At 41.9% G+C, this 26,289-nt stretch overlaps 1 protein-coding gene across 1 annotated transcript in view; it reads left to right on the forward strand.

The window, feature by feature from the left end:
- Positions 1–26,289, forward strand: part of rpl12 (ribosomal protein L12) — a 269,442-nt gene that overhangs the window by 17,841 nt on the left and 225,312 nt on the right. The window lies entirely within an intron of this gene.

Genomic DNA, 26,289 nt, shown 5'->3' on the forward strand with positions numbered 1-26,289 from the left:
CTGGACTTATTCATATTGTCATGACCACGGGGCAAGAACCCAAAGTTCTGTTAATGTTTTTAACTCATAATTCCAAAGTCGGTTCTTTTAAAAAAAAGTGTTATTGCCGTAAATAGCTGCAGATGTAAATCACTTGGCTATCTGGAGAGAGAGAGAGAGAGGCACGGTGCCTCAGTGGTTAGCACTGCTGCTTTGCAGCACTAAGGACCCAGGTTCATTTCCAGCCTCCACAGACTGTGTGGAGTCTGCACATTCTCCCCGTGATTGCGTGGGTTTCTCTTCGGAGGGTCAGTGTGGACTTGTAGGGCCGAAGGGCCTGTTTCCACACGGTAATGTATCTAATCAGAGCCACGAAGGTCACACTTAAAAGATCGAAAGGAAACCTCAACGAATAATCTTTTACAGGTGGAACAGGCATGTTAAAAAGACTAAGTACCCATTTGTTCTAAGCTGCATTTGAATGTTGGTGCTTTGAAGGACAAAGTCATTGTCTAATCACCCCTGCATTGCAGGTAAAGGGAGCCTTGTAATCTAAGTGCTAATAACCAGCAGTTGGGTAACTAGAGAAAAGGTAGCAAAGGCAACAAAAGGACTGTCACTCTGAATGTTGTGATTCATTCATGAAAAAAGAATCAGAACTACATGATTTCAATCAACATGCAAATGTAAGACTTGAAAACTTCGGGAGGCACAGTGGCTCATTGGTTGGCACTGCTGCCTTGCAGCACCAGGATCCCAGATTAGATTTCAGCCTCAGGCGACGATCGGTGCGGGTTTCCTCCACAGTTCAAGGATATTCAGGTCAGGAGAATTGGCCATACTAAATTACCCATAGTGTTAGCTGCATTACTCAGAGGGAAATGAGTCTGGGTGGGTTATTCTTCAGAGAGTCGGTGTGGACTTGTTGGGCCGAAGGGCCTGTTTCCACACTATAATCTTAAAAAAAACTGTTCAACTACCAACATCAATGCCACCAATAAACTCCACTGTCACAACCATCAACTTTTTGGGAACAATTCAGAGGCTGATCTGTATACAGCAAATATTTTATTAACTGACACCTATGGGACCAGGAGTATGCTGGTTAATCAAATATTCCAGTTGATCAAGATGTCCACCTAATCAATGTAAAAACACACGAAGTAATAAAAATGTAATTACTTAGATTACTTACAGTGTGGAAACAGGCCCTTCGGCCCAACAAGTCCACACCGACCCGCCGAAGCGCAATCCACCCATACCCCTACATTTACCCCTTAACTAACACTACGGGCAATTTAGCATGACCAATTCACCTGACCCGCACATCTTTGGATTGTGGGAGGAAACCGGAGCACCCGGAGGAAACCCACGCAGACACGGGGAGAATGTACAAACTCCACACAGTCAGTCGCCTGAGGCAGGAATTGAACCCAGGTGTCTGGCGCTGTGAGGCAGCAGTGCTAACCACTGTGCCACCGTGCCGTCTGAATGTTGGGTGTGTACACATCACTATTACACTGTATTTGCAACACTTAATGCAACTTTGCCTTAAATAATACTTACTCGCAGAGAGTCTTCACTTGCACCATTGTCTGAGTATTCAGACATCCTGGGGATCGCAATAGTACAATTAACATCAGGAATTTAAGTATATAATTTTTGCCATTTTATCAAGTATGCTGGTTTGTAAGATGCTAGTTAAAACAAAATTTGCTTTATCTGCTTTCTAAAATTGTTATCTTTTAGATTGCACTTTGTTTCTAATCTGTATGCTGCGTTACTAATTATTCTTATAGAATCAGAGATGTACAGCATAGAACCAGACCCTTCTGTCCAACTCGTCCATGCTGACCAGATACTCTAAATTAATCTAGTCCCGTTTACCAGCACCTGGCCCTTATTCCTCTAAACCTTTTCTGTTCATGTAATCATCCAGATGCTTTTTAGATGTATTTATACCAGCCTCCACCACTGTATTATAATTATTAAATGCATTATTTGTTTGCACATTTAAATTTATTTCTTTAAAAACATAAGTTCATTTGAGTCTGGGAGAAAGGCATCCACAAGAGAAAGGATTTGGTTTTGAATTAAACTTGTTGTGATCAACATGGGTTGCGTGAATAGGAAAAGGCAGTTCATTTTACCTCCCTCCTCCCACTGCACCGAGGGGTTTAACAACTTGGACAAACTGTCTGGAACCATAACAAACTGGGGAATGTAGAGTTTAAACTTTTCCCTTGAAAGATGCCATTTCTGACATCAAAACTTGGAAGTGTATTCAAAACTGAAAGACAGAGTTTTAATTATTCTTATGTGTGATATCTTATGATTATGGTTAGATCTGGTGACATGATTTCCCAAGAAATGCACGTTTTGTTGATTTCCCCAATTTCTGGTATATTAGAATCCACAAAGAACTTGTCTGTTGCAGTACTTTAATCTGAAGAGGAAGGGAGTTTTGTTCAAATTTACTGAAAACATCTTGTCATTTTTAAACTGATTTTATTTATCTTAAAATGTTCAAATTTCTGTTCCTCTGCACAGCAAACAATTTTTCTGGATTTTTGTTTTAAAATTGCCAATAGCAAGAAAGGGACTTTGCCCTGTCTTACCAATTACACATTAACAGGTATGTGGAAGCTATAGAATAGAATCCCTACAGAGTGGAAACAGGCCATTCCGCCCAACATGTCAACACTGACCCTCCAAGGGTAGTTCACCCAAACCCATTCCCCCTATCCTGTTACTCTACATTTATCCCTGAACAATGCACCTAAACTACACATTGCTGAACATTATGGGCAATTTAACATGGTAAATTCACTGAACCTCCACATCTTTGGAATGTGGAAGGAAACCCACGCAGACACAGGGAGAACATGCAAATTCCACACACACACACAGTCACCTGAGGGTGGAATCAAAACTGGGTCCCTGGCGCTGTGAAGCAGCAGTGCTAACCACTGAGCCACCATACCACCCCTGATGGCCTAGTGGTATTATCACTGGGCCATAAATCCAGAGACCAAGATAATGTTCTGAGGATCTGGGTTCAAATCCTGCCACTGCAAAGGATGGAATTTGAATTCAATAAATATATGGAATTAAAAATATAATGGTGACCATGAATCCATTGTTGATTGTTGGGAAAAAACCCAACTGGTTCACTGATGTCCTCTAGGAAAGGAAACTGTCTGGTCTGACCTACATGTGATGTGGCTACATGGTTGACTCTTAACAGCCCTCTGAGCAATTAGGGATGGGTAATAAATGCTGCCTAGCCAACAATGCCCTCATGCCGTGAATGAATAATGAAAAAAAATTACCAATGTTCCCTAATACAAACTGCATACATTGACCGGCATCTCCAAAACCTGATATTTAATACCTCTACTGACCACTCTTCCACAAAGGCTTGGTCCTTCCACACTCTGTAAAGTTGCGCTCATCCAAATCATTGTTGCCTGTACATTAATGCACCAAAGTCTGCTAGTGCTATTTAGTACAGTTTACATAAGGTGAAGCTGGAATTTCTGCAGAAACCTCAATGAATATTGAGTCAGGATGAACATTAATTATGACAGTGACAAGTGCTTGAGATACCTGCATAGTCCACTGCATTGCTGTTCAAAACCATCACATTAAGTACCAGTAAGTAAACTTAAAATAATATCCACGTTTATTTGTATTCCAATATTTTTACAAACAAAAGTAATTGTGTTACAGAGAACTGTGAAATTATCATAACAGGGAAGCAAACATATTGAAATCATGTGTTCTGGGAAAGGCAATCTCTGTCTTGTCTCTTGGCAGTGATCTTAGTGTCACAGTGATCATTGACCTCTTAGTTGACCGTGACATATCTTAGCAAGCTGTTTGATTGTACCAAAAAGTAGTTCAAAAATTGGGTCATAGCCTCCTTCTCAACAGTAACTGCAATAAGCAATTAATGCCAGGCATGCCAGTGATGCACACATCCTGAGAATTCACTTCATAATAATTTTTAAAAATGTAAAATTGTGACATGGTTGCACATAGCCTTTTTTGCTAAGCAGCTGAGATGCTGAGGGATCTGCAGTGAGAAACAGACTGAAGGTAGATCAATAAAGACAGATTATCACAAGATAATGTGCAGACAATATAACATCAATGCAATGAAGAATCAGTAGAGACTGAGGAATAAAAAAGAGGAACCACAAAGAGAAAACATAAATACAAATGTAATATTAGATGATATTTGTTCTCACAATGATAACACAGCAATATAGGCACAGAAAATATTTAATCCCATAAGGAAAAGCAGTCATGCAAGCAAAGGGGAAACTAATTTGTAAACAGAATCTCTGATCATGATATAGACGTTACTATTATTTGAAGTATTTTTCTGGTCCAGAAGGGATGCTTTTCTGGAGTTGGAATCAAGGCACATGGCTCTGACTACTTTCAATATCTGGGTGAAATGCTTCTGACTTATAAAAACCTGAATTGGACAATGGATAGCAAGAATATTTCGTTCTTCAGTGTTAATGTGGTCCACCTTGACCAACAAAGCAATTTGCCAGTAAGTTTACACCGTTCCGTATCATGACTATCACCAGCATCACAAAAGTCTTCATGTTTGATATCATGAAAAGAGACAGCAAAAAAGTGAGAGAAGGAACAATTTTAACTGATAATTTTCCACACATCCCTGATGCTAAATCTCTGCACGTCTTAGATCCATCTCTGCAACATGTGAGGATAGGCCTTCACTGTGAGCTGCAGAATCTTGTTCAACTCTTGTGGTTATGTCAGTGCTGTTCTGACGGTCTTCAGACCTTTCGGAATTTCGGTGATCTAGGTTCAGAACATTATTTTCACTGGCAGTACTGAGATCTTTCTGTCCATTTCTTCCAGTAACTTGACTGATTTCATCACCAGACTGTATCTGTTCGGCAGTCAGAGATCCCATTTCTGTAATAGTACTGGGAGAACCCTGGTAACTTCTTTCAGCAACTGAAAGGTTGTTTTCAGAGAGTATCTGTCCCATTATTGATGACCCCATTTCAGGTGTTCTGGGAATACCCTGGTAACTTCCTTCAGCAACTGAAAGACTGCTATTCAATAGTTTCTGTCCCACTACTGATGACCCCATTTCTGTGATAGTACTAGGAGTACCCTGGTAACTTCCTTCAGCAAACGAAAGACTGTTTTCAGACAGTATCTGTCCCACTATTGGTGGCCCCATTTCAGTGGTAGTACTGGGGGTACCCTGGTAACGTCCTTCAGCAACTGAATGGCTGTTTTCAAATAGTATTTGTCCCACTGTTGGTGACCCCATTTCAGTGGCAGTACTGGAAGTATTCTGATAACTTCTTTCAGTAATTGAAAGACTGCTTTCCAATAGTTTCAGTCCCATTATTGATGACCCCATTTCAGGTGTTCTGGGAATACCTTCGTAACTTCCTTCAGCAACTGAAAGACTGCTTTCAAGTAGTTTCAGTCCCATTATTGATAACCCCGTTTCAAATGTTCCGGGAATACCCTGGTGACTTCCTTCAGCAAATAAAAGACTCTTTTCAGATAGTATCTGTCCCACTGTTGGTGATCCCATTTCAGTGATAGTACTGGGAGTATCTTGGTAACTTCCTTCAGCAACTAAATGGCTGGTATCAGATGGTATCTGTTCAATTGTTGGCGACCTCATATCTGTGGTAGTACTGGGAGTATCTTGGTAACTTGCCTCAGTGACTAAATGGCTTGTATCAGATGGTATCTGTTCAACTATTGGTGAGCCCATTTCAGTGGTAGTACTGGAAATATCTTGGTAACGTCCTTCAGCAGCTGAACGGCTGGTATCAGATAGTATCAGTCCCACTGTTGATGACCCCATTTCACTGATAGTACTGGGAGTTTCCTGGTAACTTCCTTCAGCAACTAAATGGCTAGTATCAGATAGTATCAGTCCCCCTGTTGATAACCCCATTACACTGATAGTACTGGGAGTTTCCTGGTAACTTCCTTCAGCAACTAAATGGCTGGTATCAGGTAGTATCAGTCCCACTGTTGGTAACCCCATTTCACTGATAGTACTGGGAGTTTCCTGGTAACTTCCTTCAGCAACTAAATGGCTGGTATCAGATAGTATCAGTCCCACTGTTGGTAACCCCATTTCACTGATAGTACTGGGAGTTTCCTGGTAACTTCCTTCAGCAACTAAATGGCTGGTATCAGATAGTATCAGTCCCACTGTTGATGACCCCATTTCACTGATTGTACTGGGAGTTTCCTGGTAACTTCCTTCAGCAACTAAATGGCTGGTATCAGATAGTATCAGTCCCACTATTGATGACCCCATTTCACTGATAGTACTGGGAGTTTCCTGGTAACTTCCTTCAGCAACTAAATGGCTGGTATCAGATAGTATCAGTCCCACTGTTGATGACCCCATTTCACTGATAGTACTGGGAGTTTCCTGGTAACTTCCTTCAGCAACTAAATGGCTGGTATCAGATAGTATCAGTCCCACTGTTGATGACCCCATTTCACTGATAGTACTGGGAGTTTCCTGGTAACTTCCTTCAGCAACTAAATGGCTGGTATCAGATAGTATCAGTCCCACTATTGATGACCCCATTTCAGTGGTAGTACTAGGAGTACCCTGGTAACTTTCTTCAACTAAATGGCTGGTATCAGATAGTATCTGTCCCACTGTTGGTGATCCCATATCAGTGGTAATACTGGGGAAATCCAGGGAGTTCCTCTCAGCAACTGAAAGACTGGTTTCAGAGGGTTTGTTTTCCTTAGTCGGAGACTCCATTTCAGTGGTCGTACTGGAGACAACCTGGTGATTCCTCTCAGCAACTGAAAGACTGGTTTCAGAGCCTTTTTGTTCCACAATCGGAGACCCCATTTCAGTGGTGCTATACAGAGATTGCTCATCAATCTGCTTTGCAATTTGCACTTCATCTCCTGGGTGACAGTAAAGAGAAAACAGGTGAAGGATTACACTGCAACTTATTGCTCAGGGAATCCAATCACAGCTTGTTCTATTACATATTACTAACTTAGACATTAAACTGTGTTTTAGGAGCTCAAATATCTGAGAGTTCCCTCAGAACAATAGATTCATGCAGCACAGAGCAGGCCATTTAGCATGTTGTACCTGTGCTGGCACTTTCAAAGAGCTAACCAATTAATCCTACACCCCTAGACAACTTCTTAGCCTTGTCAATTTTTTTTCCTCTTCAAGTATTTCTTCTACTGTTTAGAAAATTATTACTGAATCTTTTTCCACCATCTGGCCAAATTTCCTTTGATTATCTTCTGTGAAGCACTTTGAGATAGTTTGCCATGTTAAAGGTACTATTTGTCACATTAAATTGCTGCACTGTGACGCACTCATTTCCTACAAAGTACTATGTAATGTTGAATTAAGGCCTGTTGGGATTCCAAGACCGTTAGAAACTAGAGTGGAATTGTCTATAGAACAGTTGGCAAACAGGACTTTCATTTCATCAGTGGGCTACAGTCACGTCTGGGACTCGGGTGCAAAGTACTATTTTTCTTGGTATAATAGCTCCTTTTTAGCCTGCATGTCAAAGACATTCTAGGTTATAATGTGCAACACCTTGCTTGATATGTGAAACCTTCAGGATTTTCCCATTCCTCCGATCCAGTCCCTGCTGTTATGATCTAGTTGTGTTTTAGAGATATTAGTGATGCTTCAAAATCTGAAGTGCAATCCGAATCTGTTGCTTTTAAGTTAAACCGTTGGTTGTTTGGTTTTCCCACACAGACTGTGCTGTGGGAGGAGGTTTCTAGGGCTGACTGACAATCATGTTGCCAGCCTCATCAACATTGTTCTAAAGACCCTGGGAATAACTACTGGCTGATCTCTTGAATGCTACTGCAAGGAACCCAGTGGAAAAATAACTATGGTGTTAAAAAAAGATTTCTGTCCCTTTGCACTGATAGTTGTAAAAATGCTAGAGATTGGGGATTAGGGGAAAGGACAGTTGACTGGATTTGGTACTTTGAGTTTGGGCAAAATAGGAGGGAATCAATACACTCACCTGTATTTGGGAATCTTACTTGCATCAAAATCTACAAAACCATTGTCTAACTTGCATATTTTCTGCTTTTATTTCATAATTTGAGTATTTGAGGCATTTTGAAAGTCAGTCAAATAGTGTCACAGTCACAGAGATGTACATCACGGAAACAGACTCTTTGGTCCAACTCATCCATGCAGACCAGATATCCTAACCCAAACTAGAGCCATCTGCCAGCACTTGGCCCATATCCCTCTAAAACTTTCCTATTCATATACCCATCCAGACGCCTTTTAAATATTGCAATTGTACCAGCCTCCACCACTTCCTCTGGCACCTCATTCCTCACCCACACCACCCTCTGTGTGAAAAAGTTGCCCCTTAGGTCCGTTTTATGTCTTTCCTCTCTCACCCTAAACCAATGCCTTGCTTTATGTTTTGGCTAAAAGGCAAACCATTTCCTCCTAGGTTCATGTTGCTAGAATACATGCTGATGGTGGGGGGTCACAGCATCACCTACACAACCTTATGGAATGTAACATTTGCTCTTTTACTTTAAGTTTAGTGATGTTGTCACTTACCCGGCTTTGTTAGTTTACTGCTTGGGAATTTTCTCTCTATGTCAGTCTCCGCTGTAATCTGGTTATCCACAGCAGTTGATAAACTGCCCTGCATTTCGGTAATCATTTCCTGTAGCAAGAAAGAGCAGTCAGGCAGTGAGAGCTGGGGATGCAGTCAGTCAGGGTCCAGGGTTGTATTTGATGTGCAGCTTTGAATAGAAGATAGCTGGCAATGTGGCTAAGATACATGTAGGCAGGAACAGATATTCAATATATCACACACAGCTTTCTATTCCCTTAACTCATTTTCTCTTCTCAGTTCACGCCCTTATCTTTCCAACTGGGGCCCAAATTGTCCTTGGCAACTCTACTTAGAAACATCAAAGATGGGAGCAGGAGGAGGCCATTTGGTCTTCGAGCCTGCACCACCATTCATGGCCGATCGTCCGACTCAATAGCATAATCCCGTTTTCTCCCCATAACCTTTCACCCCATTCACCCCAAGTGCTATATCTAGCTACTTCTTGAATAAATTCAATATTTTGACAATACCTACTTTCTTTGGTAATAAATTCCACAGGCTCAACACTCTCTGGGTGAAGAAATGTTTTATCATCTCCATCTCAAAAGATCAAGCCCAAATCCTCAGAATGTGACCACTGGTTCTGGACACACCCGGCGTCAGGAACATTCCCGCTGCCTTGTCTAGTCCTGTTAGAATTTTATAAGTCTCTATGAGATACTCCCCAGTCATCGAAACTCCAGTGAAAACAATCGTATTCTTGTCAATCTCTCTTTGTACGTCTGTCCCACCATTCCTGGAATCAGCCTGGTATGTCTTTGCTGCACTCCCTCAAGAGCACCCTTCCTTAGAAAAGGAGAAAAAACTGCACACCTTGTTCTGGGTGTGGCCTCACCAAGCCCTGTATAACTACAACAACACATTTCTGCTCCTGTATTCAACATTTCTCACAATGAAGGCCAACATACCATTTGCCTTCTTCACCCCTGCGCCTGGTGCACAAGGACACCCAAGTTCAGCTGCACACTCCCCTCTTCCAATTTACAGCCATTTAGGTAGCAATCTGCCTTCATGCTTTTGCTTCCAAAGTGAATAACCTTACACTTATGCAAGCTCGACTGCATCTGCTATTGCTTTGCACACACACAACTTTCTCTCAAGGATTATGTACCAGGAGAATGTTCTGGAAAAAAAACTCAGAGGGTCACTTTTTCAGAGTGACTGTAAGAAATAAGTGCAGAATTTGTCCATTGAGCTTGCTCTGCCACACATCATGGCTGATCTGTTTGTGGCCTCAAATCCACTTTACTACTTACCCCAATGACTGTTGACTTTCTTGTCAATCAGAAATCTTCACAACTCAGACTGCATATATTTAGTAGCCCAGTCTCCACTGTTCGATAGAGAAGAGAATTCCAAACATTAACCAACCCTTGAGAGAAGAAATTCCTCTTCATCTCCATTCACATGTCTTGAAACTGTGACCCATGGATGGAGATTCCTCCATGAGGGGTAATATCCTTTCAACATCTACCCTGTCATGTTTCCTCAGAATTTTTTCATGTTTCAATGAGACCACCTCTCCTTGTTCGAAACTCAAGCCTGAACCTGCTCAACCTTTCCTCATAGGACAAAGCCCACTTATTAGGAACCAGTGAGTTGAACCTTCTCTGAATTATCTCCTACCTTCATTAAAACCTGTGTGTAGTGCTCCAGATGCAACTTCGTCAAATATCCTGTATTGTTACAGCAAGACCTTCCTATTATACTCCATTTTCCTTGTAATAAAAAAACCTAGCTAGTAGCAATCACATTCAGTGAATTAATTTTTTTAAAAGTCATCTTGTCTTTCTAATTATTTGCCACACCTTGCATGCTGACATTTTATAATTCATGGACAAAGACACCTAAGTCCTCTGCACCACACCATTTTTTCAAACTTTCCATTTCAGTAGTATTCGATTTTTCTACTCTTCCTGCCAAAGTGGACCTCACTTTATGCCTCCAAATGTCCATTTTTTTGCCCACACACTTAGCCAGTTTATATCCCTTTGCAAATTATTGTATCCTCCTGTGAGATATTGTATTTTAGGTTATCTTTACTAACTCATTCACAAGCTCGCTATAACTATTAATACCAGGTTCCTGTTCATTCATTCATAACCCTTTACTAACCCATTATTTACTATAACGTGGTTTCATTCATTCATTCATAAAACTGCCGTTCTGTAGTATATTTTACTAGCCAAATTTAAAACAACCCTTTCAAACCCCATTTCTGCATTTTCACACCTTATCAGCCCTTGTTTACCTCGGAATAAGTGTAGCATATAGAACAATACCATAGACCAGATCTAAAAGTTGAAGTTCTAAATTGGAGGAAAGCTAATTTTGATGGTATCAGGCAAGAACTTTCAAAAGCTGTTTGGGGGTAGATTTTCACAGGTAAAGGGGTAGCTGGAAAATGGGAAGCCTTAAGAAATGATATTACAAGAGTCCAGAGACAGTATATTCCAGTTAGGGTGAAAGGAAAGGCTGGTAGTTGTAGGGAATGCTGGATGACTGGAGAAATTGAGGGTTTGATTAAGAAAAACGAAGAAGCATATGTCAAGTATAGACAGGATGGGTTGAGTGAATCCTTAGAAGAGTATAAAGTCAGTAGGAGTGTACTTAAGAGGGAAATCAGGAAGGCAAAAAGGGGGCATGAGAGGGCTTTGGCAAATAGGGTTAAGGAGAATCCAAAGGGTTTTTTACAAATACATTAAGGACAAAATGATAACTAGGGAGAGAATGGAGCCCCTCAAAGATCAGCAAGGCAGCCTTTCTGTGAAGCCACAGGAGATGGGGGAGATATTAAACGAGTATTTTGCATCAGTGCTAACTGCGGAAAAGGACATGGAAAATATTGAATTTAGGGAAATAGATGGTGACATCTTGAAAAATGTCCGTATTACAGAGGAGGAAGTGCTGGATGGATTGAAACACATAAGAGTGGATAAATCATCAAGACCTGATCAGGTGTACCTTAGAACTCTGTGGAAAGCAAGGGAAGTGATTGATGGGCCTCTTGCTGAGATATTTGTATCATCGATAGTCACAGGTAAGGTACTGGAAGACTGGAGGTTGGCTAACATGGTGCCACTATTCAAGAAAGGTGATAAGGACAAGCCAGGGAACTACAGACCGGTGACCCTGATGTTGGGGGCGGCCAAGTTGTTGAATGGAATCCTGAGGGACAGGATGTACATGTATTTGGAAAGGCAGGGACTGATAAAAGATAGTCAATACAGCCTTGTGTGTGGGAAATTATGTCTCACAAACTTGATTGAGTTTTTTGAAGAAGTAACAAGGTGGATTGATGAGGGCAAAGCGGTAGATGTGATCTATATGGACTTCAGTAAGGCATCCGACCCCATCCCCCATGGAAGACTGTTTAGCAAGGTAGATCTCATGCAATACAGGGAGAACTAGCCATTTGGATAGAGAACTGGCTCAAAGGTAGAAGACAGAGGGTGGTGGTGGAGGTTTGTTTTTCAGACTGCAGGCCTATAACCACAAGGATCGTTACTGGGACCACTACCTTTCGATGATTTTGATGTGAGCACAAGAGGTATAGTTAGTATTTTGCTGATGACAGCAAAATTGGAGATGTAGTGGACAGCGAAGAAGGTTACCTCAGATTGCAATGGGAACTTGATCAGGTGGGCCAATGGGATGAGGAGTGGCAGATGGAGTTTACTTTAAATAAATGCGAGGTGCTGCATTTTGGAAAGGCAAATCAGGGCAGGACGTTTACACTTAATGGTAAGGTCCTAGGGAGTGTTCCTGAACAAAGAGACCTTGGAGAGCAGGTTCATAGTTCCTTGATAGTAGAGTTGCAGGTGGATATGATAGTGAAGAAGGCGTTTGGTATGCTTTCCTTTATTAGTCAGAGTATCGAGTACAGGGGTTGGAAGGTCATTTTGAGGCTAAACAGGACATTGGTTAGGCCAGTTTAGAATATTATGTGTATTTCTGGTCTCCTCCCTATCGGAAGGATGTTGTGAAACTTGAAAGGGTTCAGAAAAGATTTACAAGGATGTTGCCAGGTTGGAGGACTTGTGCTATAGGGAGAGGTTGAATAGGCTGGGGCTGTTTTTCCTGGAACATAGGAAGCTGAGGGGTGACCTTATAGCGGTTTATAAAATCATGAGGGGCATGGATAGGGTAAATAGACAAAGTCTTTTCCCTGGGATGGATAGTCCGGAACTAGAGGGCATAGATTTAGGGTGAGGGGTCAATATATAAAAGAAACCTTGGGGCAACTTTTTCACACAGTGGGTGGTGCGTATGTGGAATGTGTGAGGAAGTGGTGGAGGCTAGTATAATTGCAACATTTAAAAAGCATTTGGATAGGTATATGAAAAGGAAGGGTTTGGAGGAATATGGGCTGGGTGCTGGCATTTAGGACTAGATTGGGTTAGGATATCTGGTCAGCATGGACAAGTTGGACCGAAGGGTCTGTTTCTGTGCTGTACATCTCTATGCTCTCTCTGGATGGCTCAGTGGTTAGCACTGCTACCTCACAATGCCAGGGACCTGAGTTCGATTCCAGCCTTGGGTGACTGTCTGTGTGGAGTTTGCACGTTTTCCCTGTGTCTGTACTCCGGTTTCCTCCCATGATCCAAAAATGTGCTGGTTGGTGAAATGGCTGTGCTAAATTGCCCATAATGTTCAAGGGTGTGTAGGTTAGGTGCATTAGTTAGGAGTAAATGTAGAATAATAGGGTTGGGGATGGGGTCTGGGTGGGTTACTCTCAGAGGGTTAGGTGTGGACTTGTAGGCCTGTTTCACACTGTAGGGATTCTCTAATCTCCATCAAGTCTTCACTGAACATTATAAAATTAATCAACCCTTACTAACCATATCCAGGACCTGAAAAAATTCCCCAATTAGTAAGCATCTGTTAAATACCTTTTAACTGGGCCATAAATCCTTTAAGAAACTAACTGACAAAACAGCACTTCTATGAAATTGTATGAATGAATGAAACTCACACCGGCAAATAGTAAACAATAGTAAAACCAGCTGCAGTAATCAGTTTAACATCCTTTATTCTTTTATTAAGTATAGGTACAATTTCTAATTTATTTAGAGCATATATAGACCTAGCATTTTGCTAATATTTACTAATTTAAAAGACAGAAGGACTAATGCCTCCTAATTATGCAAGCAGACCGGACAGACACTTTTCATCCTATCAGAAGTCGTATCCAGTATTTAGCACGTGTTAACCCACCTCCTGTTTCCCCTTCAAATCTTTGTGTGCTATAGATGAAATGATGTAACACCATAGCAATGGAATTTAATATACGTAAGAACTATGTGTAAAGGAGGTTTTGTAAGAACTGTATTTTGGGATTCTATTGCCACCTTGAACTTGTGCTGTGCTACTGAATAAAAGAGGCTATTTTCACCACTCAGCAGTTCCGGTTGTTATTTGAACACAATCCCACAATCCTCACAGTTTGCTTTTCTACCCATTTTTGTAATAAAGCAACTTTGGCTACTATTCAGTTATAGTCATTGTCTTGAACAACACAGAAACAGACCCTCCTGTCCAACTCATCCATGCCAACCAGATATCCTAAATTAATCTCGTCCCATTTGCCAGAATTTGGCCCAAATCTCTCTCAACCCTTCCTATTCATTTACCCATCCAGATGCCTTTTAAATGTTGTAATTGTATTAGCCTCCACCAGTTACTCTGGCAGTTCATTCCACACATGCACCATCCTCTGTGTGGAAAAAAGTTGCCTCTTAGGTCCCTTATAAATCTTTTTCCTCTCACCTTAAAGCTATGCCCTCCAGTTTTGGATTCCCCTACCCTCGGAAAAAAGACCTTGGCTATTCACCTATCCATGCCCCTCAGGATTTTATAACCCTCTATATGGTCACCACTCGACATCTGAAGCTCCAAGGGAAATTGTCCTAGCCTATTCAACCTCTCCCTATAGCTGAAACCCTCCAACCCTGGCAACATCTTTGTAAATCTTTTTTGTATCCTTTCAAGTTTCACAACATCTTTCCTAAAGCAAGGAGATCAGAATTGAACACAGTATTCCAAAAATGACCTAACCAATGTCCTGTACATCTGCAACATGACTTCCCATTCCTACATTCAGAGCATTAACTAATAATAGAAGTAGGGTCCGTTCATCCAAGGCATTAATGTGGAATTATCAAAATGAACTCTGGAACTCCATTAAGTATTGTTTGCCATCCTGAAAATAGCCTTTTTATCCTAGCACTCCATTTTCTTTTATTTAGCCAGTGCTTTAACTATGCTAGTATATCAACCCTGAGGCAATAAGATTGCAGTGATACCTTACGTGGAACCTTATGGAATGCATTTTGGAAATCTAAATGCATCATGTCTGCTGGTTCCTTCCAGTGACCCTGCTTATTACATCCTCAAAGACTGGGATACATTTTTAAACATGATTTCTCTTTCACAAAACCATGTTGGCTATGCATGTGATTGTATCATGATTTTCTAAATGTCTGCTTCTACTTCATCATTAATAATGGATACTAACATTTTCCTGATAACCACTGTTAGACTGACTGGCCTGTAGTACCCTGCTTTCTGTCCTCTTCCTTTCTTGAACAGAGGTATTACGTTTGTGGTTTCCAATCCACTGGAACCTTTCCAGAATCTGTATAATTGTGGAAGATTGCAACCAATGCATTCACTACTCTGTAGCCACTGCTTTTAAAACCCTAAAATGCTGGCCATCAGTTCCAGGAGACTTGTCATGATGGCTGTGGCAACATTGCTTAGCCATACACTAACATTAGTAAAACACCCTTTATGCATAATGTAGGTAAATATATATCATGTGTATATTTCCTTTGCAACTATTTGATCATGAGGGAATGCCATGATTGATCTGGACCTGAGTTTTGAGTGACAAGGGAATGAAGAACTCACCGGTATAACGTCAGTGAACTGTCTGTTGTCACCTAGGTTTGAATAGTGAGCTGAAATATTCCTCAAATCCCTTTGAAATAATTCAGGGTATTGCTCCATCCATTCACCTTCCATGGAGGAGATCGGAGTAGGCCGGCACTCAGATCCTGCACACACAAAATGTAAAGCTTTTATTTTTTTTTAAAAGCCGCATGTGATACACTGCATATTCCTTGCTCTGAGACACATTTATAATAGAGTATATTCATGCTGATTCTGTCTCCACAAATGTTGCCTCGTCAAGAGGAAGAAGAAGGAAGCTTGCTTGAGGTTGAGGAAGCAAGGATCAGGCAGAGGTCTAGAGGGTTACAAGGCAGCTAGGAAGGAACTGAAGAAGGGACTTTGGAGAGCTGGAAGGGTGCATGAAAAAGCCTTGGCAAGTAGGATTAAGGAAAACCCCAAGGTGTTCTGCACTTACGTGAGGAACAAGAGGATAGCCAGAGTGAGGGTAGGGAGTCCCTCTCCCACTGCAGCTCCCAGGCCATTTCCTCTGCCCTGAAGCTCTTCAACCTGCCTGTCTCCTTTTCCACCTATCCACTCCACCCTCTCCTCCCTGGCTTATCACCTTCATCCCCTCCCCCACTCACCCATTGTACTCTATGCTACTTTCTCCCCACCCCCACCCTCCTCTAGCTTATCTCTCCATGCTTCAGGCTCACTGCCTTTATTCCTGATGAAGGGCTTTTGCCCAAAATGTTGATTTAGCTGCACTTTGGATGCTGCCTGAACTGCTGTGCTCTTCCAGCACCACAAATCCAGAATCTGGTTTCCAGCATCTGCAGTCATTGTTTTTACCCCATCAGGGATAGTGGAGGGGACTTGTGCCTGGAGTCAGAGGAGGTAGGGAAGGTCCTTAATGAATACTTTGCTTTAGTATTCACTTAAGGGTAAAAAATGAGGTCTGCAGATGCTGGAGATCACAGCTGAAAATGTGTTGCTGGTTAAAGCACAGCAGGTTAGGCACCATCCAAGGAACAGGAAATTCGACGTTTTGGGCATAAGCCCTTATTCACTATTGAGAGGGACCTTGTTGTTTGTGAAGACAGCATGAAACAGGCTGATATGCTTGAACAAGTGGATGTTAAGAAGCAGGATGTGCTGGAAATGTTGAAAAACAAGGATAGATAAGTCCCCAGGGCCAGATGGAATGTACCCAAGGTTAGGACAGGAAGCAACAGAGGAGATTGCTGTGCCTTAGTGATAATCTTTGCATCCTCGATGTTCGCTGCAGTAGTACCAGATGATTGGTGGGTCAGAAATGCTTTTCCCTTGTTCAAGAAAGGGTTAACCCTTGGAATTACAGACAAGTTAGTCATACATCAGTGGTGGGCAAATTATTAGAGAGGATTCTGAGAAAAAGGGTTCATGATTATTTGGAAAATCAGAGTTTGCTTAGAGATAGTCAGCATGGCTTTGTGAGAGGCAGGCCATGCTTCACAAGCCTTATTGAACTCTTTAATGATATGATAAAAACAGATTAGTGAAGGTAGAGAAGTAGATGTGGTGTACATTGATTTTATCAAGTCATTTGATAAGGTTTCCCATGGTAGACTCATTCAGAATGTAAGGAGGCATAGGATGCAGGGAAAGTTGGTTGTTTGGATCCAGAATTGGCTAGCCCATAGAAAACAGAGAATCACAGAATCCCTACAGTGTGGAAACAGGCCCTTTGGCCCAACAAGTCTACATCAACTCTTTGACCCATTCCCTTCCCCTAATATCCAATATTTACCCTTGACTAATGCACCTAACCTATGCATCCCTGAACACTATGGGCAAATTAGCATGGACAATTCGCCTAAACTGCACACCTTTGGGAAGAAACCGGAGCACCCAGAGTAAACCCACGCAGACATGTGGAGAATGTGAAAACTCCACACAGACAGTCATCTGAGATTGGAATTGAATCCGGGTCCCTGGCGCTGTGAGGCATCCATGCTAATCACTGAGCCACCATGCCAGTGGTAGATGGGAAGTATTCAGTCTTGAGCTCGGTGACCAGTGGTATTTTGCAGGGATCTGCTCTTTGTGATTTTTATAAATGACTTGGATGAGTAAATAGAAGGGTGAGTTAGTAGGTTTGCCGATGACACAAAGGTTGGTGGAGTTGTGGATAGTGTGGAGGGCTGTTGTAGGTTCAACGGGATATTGACAGGATGCAGAGCTGGGCTGAGAAGTGGCAGGTGGACTTCAACCTGTAAAAGTGTGAAGTGATTCATTTTGGAAGGTCAACTTTGAATTACAGGGTTAAAGGAAGGATTCTTGGCAGTGTGGAGGAACAGAGGGATCTTGGGATCCACGTCCGTAGATCTGTCAAGATTTCCACCGAATTTGATAGGGTTATTAAGAAGGTGTATGATGTGTTGGATTTCATCAGCAGGGGAATTGAGTTTAAGAGCCACAAAGTTATGCTGCAGCTGAATAAAGCCCTGTTTAGTCCACATTTGGAATATTGTGTTCAGTTCTGGTCATCTCATTATCGGAAAGATGTGAAAGGTTTAGAGAGGGAGTAGAGGAGATTTACCAGGATGCTGCTTGGATTGGAGGGTATGTCTTTCTTATGAAGAAAAGTTGAGGGAGCTGTGCTTTTCTCATTGGAGTGAAGAAGGATGAGAGATGACTTGATAGAGGTGCACAAAATGATGAGAGACATAGAGTGGATAGCCAGACACTTGTTCCAAGGACGGAAATGTCTATTATGAGGGGGCATAATTTTAAGATGATTGGAGGAAGATTTCGGGGAGATGTCAATTGCCCTGATATTAGGCATGGTACATTGGCAAGACTGAGCAGATGCTACGACAATGGATGAATGGACACTGCGCAGTGATCACCAGATACGGATGTGCTCTCTCAATCGGGGAACACTTCAGCAGTCAGATACGTTCAGTCTCGGACCTTTGGGTAACCACCCTCCAAGGTGGACTTTGTGACAAGCAGCAACACAGAGTGGCTGAGCAGAAGCTGATAGCAAAATTTGATACCCATGGGATGGCCTCAACCAGGCCCTTCACTTCATGTGACACTACAGGTTACCCCATGCATGATACATTCACTCTTTCTCATACACACACACACACATACTCTCCTACATATTCACACACCCATGCAAACCCTCCCTCATATACAAGCCCTGTCTCAAATGCACACACATACACCCCCTACACTCACCAACACACACACCCTCTCACACATATTCCATTGCGCGGGGGCACGCACACACACACACACACACACACACACACTTAACCAAGCTTACACACATATTATATCATATGCAATCACACCCACACGCACACGCTCACGTTCACACTCAATTTGTCGCTCCTCCATGTGCACACATACAAGCCTATTGGGTGAATTTGTTTTCGCAGAATACATTTTATTTTGCTCAAAAACTGCATGAATCCATGTAAAACTTCGTAAAACTATACAGAGGGTTTGTCAGTCTGACATAGCATTGGGACACACCTATTGTTCAAAAAGCTGAGCTATCTTGAAAATGTAATTTAAAAGAAGTTCTGGGATTTACATACCAAAGAACAGAAATCAGCATATCCCATTATAAAAGATGGAAGTTTTAATCTCAGATTGTTTACTGTATCACATCTCCACGACACAAAACTCCTTTGGCTATAAATTCTGTGAGCATGATCTTAACCTCCACAACCACCTGATGAAGGAGAGGCACTCCGAAAGCTAGTGCTTCCAAATAAACCTGTTGGACTATAACCTGGTGTTGTGTGCTTTGTAACTTTGTGTCATATTGTTTATTTTAACATCACAGTACAGATTCCATGATTTCCTGTCCTGCTGCTTCTGGCATCATCGGGGAAACAATTGGGTTGGCAGGGCCTGGGAATTTTCTGATGAGTTGAATGTCCAATTCAAAACCATGGCCAGTGGTGTGAGGACACAGAAAGTCCACATTTTCCCATAGAATGTTCTGAGCTAATGACCATTACCCTCTGCCGTCCTCTCCTGACATGTTTGTGCCAATGAGGAGCCGGCTGCTTCAGGAATCATGTCTGTGGAACAAATGGCTTGGATGTGAACATAGGAGGTATGGTTATTAAGTTTGCAGATGACACCAAAACTGGTGGTAGTGGATAGTGAAAAATGTTATCTCAGAGTACAATGGGATCTTGATCAGATGGGCTGGTGGGATGAGGAGTGGCAATGGAATTGAAATTAGATAATTGTGAGGTGCTGCATTTTGGAAAGACAAATCAGGCCAGAACTTATAACTTAATGATAAGGTCCTGAGGAGTGTTGCTGAACAGAGTGACCTTGGAGTGCAGGTTCATTGTTTCTTGAAAGTGGAGTTGCAGGTAGATAGGATGATGAAAAAGGCGTTTGATATGTTTGCCTTTATGGGTTAGTGTATTGACTAAAGGAGTTGGAGGTCATGTTGCGGCTGTACAGGACATTGGTTAGGCCACTTTTGGAATATTGCGTGCAATTTGGTCTCCCTCCTATAGAAAAGATGTTGTGAAACTTGAAAGGGTTCAGAAAAGGTTTACAAGGATATTGCCAGGGTTGGAGGGTTTGAGCTACAGGGAGAGGCTGAATAGGCTGGGGATGTTTTCCTTGAAGTGTTGGTGGCTGAGGGTGACCTTTGTAAAGGTTTATAAAATCATGTGGGGCATAGATAAAGTAAACAGGCAAGGTCCTTTCCCTGGGTAGGTGAGTCCAGAACTAGACGGCATAGGGTGAGAGTGAAAAAATGTAAAAGGAACCTAAGGGGTAACATTTTCACGCGGAGGGTGGTGCGTGTGTGAGCTGCCATAGGAAAGTTGGTACAATTACAATATTTAAAAGACATCTAGATGGGTATATGAATAGGAGGAGTTTAGATGGATATGCACCAAGTGCTGGCAAATGGGGAGAGATATGTTCGGGATATCTGGTCGGCAGGGATGAGGTGAACCGACTGGGGAGATCGCCAAGTCAGTTTCCCTGCTGTACATTGCTATGACTCTTAAGTACCATAACCAGCCATACAGTGTGTAAAGCTCCCTAGCCTTTGACTTGTGGAATCTCACTCCTCTCACTATATCATGTAAACAATGATGAGAAGGAAGGACAATTATACATCATATATAAAAGTCCAAAATATCATGGAAGATAGGAGGCAGCTATTGATCCCGTTCTACCTGGGCTTTTGGAAAGATCCAACCAATTAGTTCCTCTCTCCTGCTTTTTCTCAAAGCTCCTGCATTTTAGATTAAATATTGAATTGGAAATGACTGTTTAATCTGCAGCCATTCAAGCACTGGACTCTGAATCCTAACAAATCACTGCATAAAAGTAATTACCCTAATTTTCCCTGTGGTCCTCTTTCCAACTCCTTTCTGTTTCGCTCTACTGGTTACAGCCCACTTACTGGTGCAAACAATTTCTTTCCATCTTCTCAAAATTTTCTTTGTTTTGGGTGCCTCTATTACATTTTCTTCCTGCTCTTGAGAACAGTCCCACCATCAGAGTTGTCTCCATATAACTGCATCCTCTCAGACTTGGTACCATTCTTGTAAAGTTCTCTTTGATGTTTTTTGTCAAAGTATATTGCCTAAAACCAAACACCATTCTCAGTTGTGGCTTTCCCATTGATTTCTGAAAGTTTGGTAATCACTACACCTCATGAAATAAATCAATGTGGGAAATATTTTGCAGGAATTTGGAGGCATTCATTTTTCTTCTCTATCTTTCATCCTACCACTTGCCTTCAAAGTTTCTTCCAAACTTTCATCAGGAAATGCCAAATAAATGCAGGGCAGGATTGACTGGTACAGGGGTCATAGTTTTAAGATATTAGGAGAAAGGTTTAGAGGAGACATCAGAGGTAGGTTCTTTACACAGAGAGTTGTGAATGCATGGAATGCGTTGCCAGTGGTGGTAGTGGAAGCAGAGTCATTAGAGACCTTTGAGCGACCGGTGGACATGCACATGGATAGCAGTGAGTTGGGTACATAGGCTAAGTTATTATATTTTACATTAAGATTAAACCTCGGCACAACATCGTGGGCCAAAGGGCCTTTTCTATGCTGTACTTTTCTATGTTCTAATAAAGTTATACCTGTGTCTGCCTTGTGGGAAGTAAAAAGATTCTTATCCAAGTATTTGTGATGCTTCAAAATCTCCATCTGAACGATGTTCATCCTCTTGCCAATCAAGAACTGAAAGAAAACATGGAGATGTTAAGCATTGTAATAATGATAGAATCCCTACAGTCTGGAATGAGGCTATTCAGCCCATTGAGTCCACACCAATTGTCCAAAGAACATCCCACCCAGACCCATACTATTACTGTAATCCTGCATTTCCCACGGCTAACCCACCTAGCCTGCACATCTCTGGAGGCTATGCGCAATTTAGTGAGGCCAATCCACCTAACCTGTGCATCTTTAGACTGTGGAGGGAAACCAGAACAGATGGAGGAAATGCACACAGACACGGGGAGAATGTGCAAACTACACAGACAGTTGCCTAAGGGTGAATTGAACTTGGGTCCTGAACATGATGAGACAGTGGTGCTAACCACTGAGGCACCGTGCCATAATAAGACCTGGCGTGACTAGGCTAAGATAGTGAACTGACCACCAGAGGTTCAGTTTCTCCTGTCACCTCAGTTTTTAAAACCAAACTCCCTCTCATTTTTCTCTAAACTAGAAGCAAAATACTGCAAATGCTAGAGACCTGCAATAAAGATAGAAAGTGCTGGAAACATGCAGTACATGCCAATCATATCAGATTCAAATTGTTAACTTTGCTTATCTCCAAAGATGATGCCAGACTTGCTGAAACTTTCCAATGTTTTCTGTTTTTACTCATAGTTTTTCACTCCTGCTCTCATGGTGCTGACTTGGCTATCTCCCCAGTCACTTGCCAACAGTTCATTTAATGTGAGGGTGAGAGTAAAAAGACAACTGACCATCTGAATTCATATGTCATTACTTCCAGCATGATTTGTTCACACTAATACAATACTATGTTATTATTACAGTATAGCAAGTATATTCCTTCCACGATGGGTGATCTTTCCCACCATTTCTAGCCCTGCCCTGGCCTGAAGCTTTATCTAAATTTAGATTCAATGCACTTAATCAATGCAACAAGCATGGTATTTCTGTCGCAGATAAACAGAGCACTTATATCAAAGTTCAGCAGGTAATAGGGAAGGCACATATTGGTGTTTATTTCAAAGGAAATGGAATATTTTTTAAAAAGCATACAATATGATGAAAATTAGTGGGAAGCCAGAAGATTAGGAAGTCTTTACAAACTAGCAAAGGACAACTAAAATATGAGAGTACACTAGCTAGCAACATAAAAGACAGTTGGAGGAGTTTTTAAAAAATGTATAATTCATATGATAAACATAAAGGAACTGAGGCCACTGTTGCAAATTTGCAGATGATATAAAGGTAAAAGGAGGAACAGGTAGTGTTGAGGAAGTAGGGAGGCTGCAGAAAGATTTAGACAGGCTAGAAGAGTGTGCAAAGAAGTGGCAGGTGGAATACAATGGAGGAAGTGTGAGGTTAAGCACTTTGGTAAGAATAGAGGTGTATACTATTTTCTAAATGGGGAAAGGCTTTGAAAATCAAAACGCAAAGGAACTTGGGAGTCCTAGTTCAGGACTCTTAACGATAACACCAGGTTCAGTTGGCAGTAAGGGAAATGCACTGTTAGCATTCATTTCAAGTGGGCTAGAATACAAGAGCAGAATTGTACTGCTGAGGCTGTATAAGGCTCTGGTCAGACTACATCTGGGGCATAAAAAATGAGGTCTGCAGATGCTGGAGATCACAGTTGAAAATGTGTTGCTGGTTAAAGCACAGCAGGTTAGGTAGCATCCAAGGAATAGGAAATTTGACGTTTCGGGCATAAGCCCTTCATCAGGAAACATTTGGAGCATTGTGACCAGTTTTGGGTCATGCATCTAAGAAAGGATGTGCTGGTGTTGATGGAGGCCCAGAGGAAGTTTCTACCAAAAATGATCCAGGGGTTGTCATATGAAGAGTGGTTGAGGACTCTGGGTCTGTACTCTGGGTTTAGAAAGATGGTGAGAGAATCTGATTGATACTTACAGAACACTGATGCCTAGATAGACCAGTTGTGGAGAAGATGTTTCCACTAATTGGAGAGATTAGGACCTGAGGGCACATTTTCATAGATAAGCTGCAGAGCTGGGCTGAGAGGTGGCAAATGGACAAGTGTGAGGTGATTCACTTTGGTCGGAGTAACCGGAATGCAAAGTACTGGGCTAATGGTAAGATTCTTGGTAGTGTAGATGAGCAGAGAGATCTCGGTGTCCAGGTACACAGATCCTTGAAAGTTGCCACCCAGATTGACAGGGTTGTTAAGAAGGCATAGAGTGTTTTAGCTTTTATAAATAGAGGGATTGAGTTCCGGAACCATGAGGTTATGCTACAGCTGTACAAAACTCTGATGTGGCCGCACTTGGAGTATTGTGTACAGTTCTGGTCACTGCATTATAAGAAGGATGTGGAAGCTTTGGAAAGGGTGCAGAGGAGATTTACCTGGTATTGAGGGAAGGTCTTATGAGGAAAGGCTGAGGGACTTGAGGCTGTTTTCATTAGAGAAAGAAGGTTGACTTAATAGAGAGATACAAGATAATCAGAGGGTTAGATAGGGTGGACAGGGAGAGCCTTTTTCCAAGAATGGTGATGGCGAGCACGAAGGGGCATAGCTTTAAATTGAGGGGTGATAGATATAGGACAGATGTCAGAGGTTGTTTCTTTACTCAGAGAGTAGTAAGGTATGGAATGCTTTGCCTGCAACGGTAGTAGATTTGCCAACTTTAAGTACATTTAAATCATCATTGGACAAGCTTATGGACATACATGGAATAGTTAGGTTAGATGGGCTTCAGATTGGTATGACAGGTCAGTGCAACATCGAGGGCCGAAGGGCCTGTACTGCATTATAATGTTCTATGTTCTATGAAGGGATGACCCTTTAAAACTAAGATGACGAAAATTTCTTCAGCCAGAGGGTGGTTCCTTTGCGAAACTCATTGCCACAGTGGACTGTGGAGGCCAAGTCATTGAGTGTATTTTAGATAGAGACGGAAAGGTTCTTGATTGATAAGGGAATCAAAAGTTATGGGGAGAAGCAGGAGACAGGATGCTTGAGAAACATATCGGCCATGACTGAATGACAGAGCAGACTCAATGGACCAAATGGCCTAATTTTGCTCCTATATCTTATGGCTATGATCAAGTGGAAAGTCTTGCTTAAACTGTACAAGGTACTGGTCAGACCACTCCTGGAATGCTGTGAACAGTTGTGGTGCCCTGATCTAAGGAAGAGTGTACTGGTATTAGAGACAGCCCAGAGAAATTTCACTCGGCTGATTCTGGGTATAGAGGAATTTTCTTCTGAAGAAAGGTTAAGTAGGTTAGGCTTGTACTCATTCAAGTTTAGGAGAATAAGAGGAGACATTATGGAAGATTCTTAGGGGGATTGAGGGATGAATGTGGAGAAATTGTTTCTGCTTGTGGGAGAGTCTAGGACTTGAGAGCAAAGTCTCAGTGTAAAGGGTCTCTCAGTTAAGATTGGGATGAGGAGGAATTATTTTCTATGAGGGTTCGAATCTGTGGTAGTCTTGACTGCAGAGAGATGTCAAAGTTGGATCAATAAGTATGTACAAGGCTGAGACAGACTGATTCGGGGTTATGGAGAAAAGGTAGCAAAGTGGAGTTGAGCATCCTATGATCAGCCATGACTGAATAGAGAGTGGATTCAATGGGCTGAATGGCCTACTACTGCTCCTATGTCTTATGGTCTTCTGCCTTCTTAACAAGTCCCTTTTTGGAGAGAGTGGATAATCTTTGCCTTTTGCAGCATCTTCCCTTCCACAGTGGAGATGACTGAGTGGGTTACAATCTTTCTTATTGCCAAGAATAAAGTTGCCAAAGTCCTGCTAGACCATAGGACTACTCTCTTATTAGAGAGAGAGACAACTGATAGTGCTTTACTTGAGGGTCATCATACTCAGGCTGAGGAGGGGAAAATATAATAAGGAGCCCTTCATGGTCACCTCAGTTGGTGCAAGAGTTGAACCAATGCTGTTGGCATCACTTACCAGGCAAATGAGCTAACTGACCCCTTGCCAAGGAACAGACAAGTACAGAAAATCCATTTGGATCTCCAGAACTGCAGCTGCTCCCTTCCCTGGCACATCCCTTACAATCGCACCTTCCAGTTCTCCAGCACTTACAGTAAAAGGAACTCTCTTCTTTTGATTTAAGCTGATCTTTGAGCCTATGTACTTGCAACGTCCCTGTCTTACCTTGCCATCCATATTGCAGCGGGTGATTGGTGGAACTTGCTGCTGCTTCCCCGTGAGGCTACGCAGGGCAAATTTCTTGTTGACTGGGGTTGGCACAACTTGGGCTGAGAGCTTTCTAGAATCCTGACTCTCATCCACACTGTAAAAAAAGGAAAGAAAATAAAGTATGACATTAAAAGACAGGAAGACATCGGATATTAAAATCAGAATTAGTGTAAAAGTAAGCGAATTAATAATAAAATTATTGATGTCTGGAGACACTAATTAAAATCAATAGTTTCATTAGGGTACTAACTAGATTCTCAAAGAGGAAATAAACTTCATGGATGAGCAGTCAAGACCTGTTGCTTGCAATTCCTGCAG

This window comes from Hemiscyllium ocellatum, chromosome 21, assembly GCF_020745735.1.
Source record: "Hemiscyllium ocellatum isolate sHemOce1 chromosome 21, sHemOce1.pat.X.cur, whole genome shotgun sequence".
NCBI classification, from domain to species: domain Eukaryota; kingdom Metazoa; phylum Chordata; class Chondrichthyes; order Orectolobiformes; family Hemiscylliidae; genus Hemiscyllium; species Hemiscyllium ocellatum.